The sequence below is a fragment of the Malurus melanocephalus genome, unplaced genomic scaffold, assembly GCF_030028575.1.
Source record: "Malurus melanocephalus ecotype Western Australia unplaced genomic scaffold, MMel_1.1 scaffold_80, whole genome shotgun sequence".
Taxonomy (NCBI): Eukaryota; Metazoa; Chordata; class Aves; order Passeriformes; family Maluridae; genus Malurus; species Malurus melanocephalus.
In genome coordinates, this window is record NW_026623312.1 from 1778345 (window position 1) to 1779347 (window position 1003).

Here is a 1003-nt window from a genome sequence, read left to right on the forward strand (position 1 = left end):
AGGGGGGAAAGAAAAAAAAATTTAAAAATAGGGAAAAAAGGGAGGAAAAAAAGACTCAAGAAAAAGAAAAAAACTTGTTGCTACACTGCCTTGATAGGTTTAGGGAAAACGCGTTAATAYTAAAGCTTTTTATATTGTCTTTTATAATAGACTATACTCTAAGCAAATGAAAGAGATACCAATTTAATGAAATAGCAATAACAAAGTATGGTAGCACAATCCGTCTCATGCATACTGAAGAACCYTTTAACACTTTAGATTAGAGTTACAGATAAGTATCCTTTTTTTTTTTCCCTAAGAGGTTGGCAGTGATTGGTATTTAGGAAGAAGTCCAAAAACCAAGATGTGCACAGAGCAGTCATGTTCCAATCCTTGTCTTCTTTGTAGACAAGAGTGTTTAAAGAGTTCTAATGAAACTTTACTGTATGCTGTTTTCTATCTCTTTTTAAGGCATTCACATATTTCTTCCGAAACAGCTCTTAGAAATAATTTCCTTTATTTACCTCTTTATCAAATGAGAAAAAAAAATTGCATTCCTTTGTAACTCATCTCTATGCATCTTGTGGCAAATTGAGACCTATATGCAGTTATAAACAAATTTTCATAGTACTGAGGAACAAAAAAAGCTATTTAGTTGTAGAAAATGGGGGTTTAAGTTGTAATTTACATYTGGATATTTCCAACTATGTTAGATTTGGGACAAAAATCTTATATGCTAATACTGAATTCACTGTAAGAAATCATCAGTTGCAGCGTTTTATGACAAATGCAGGTGCAAGCAGCCTGAGCAGGTCTTGGTTCAGCTATATTGAAACAGACCATACCTTGTGTGTCTCACATGTTTGCAGAAGATGTTGCATGATTTTTGTCCACAGCTAAGTAGTTTAGCTGGCCTTGAAACCCTTCGATTTTGTGTAAACTGGTAGACAGTAGTATGAGAGTAGGAAAACCTTTCCTCATTAGATTTATGATTAGAATTTTTTGACTTTTTTGAAGAACCTAC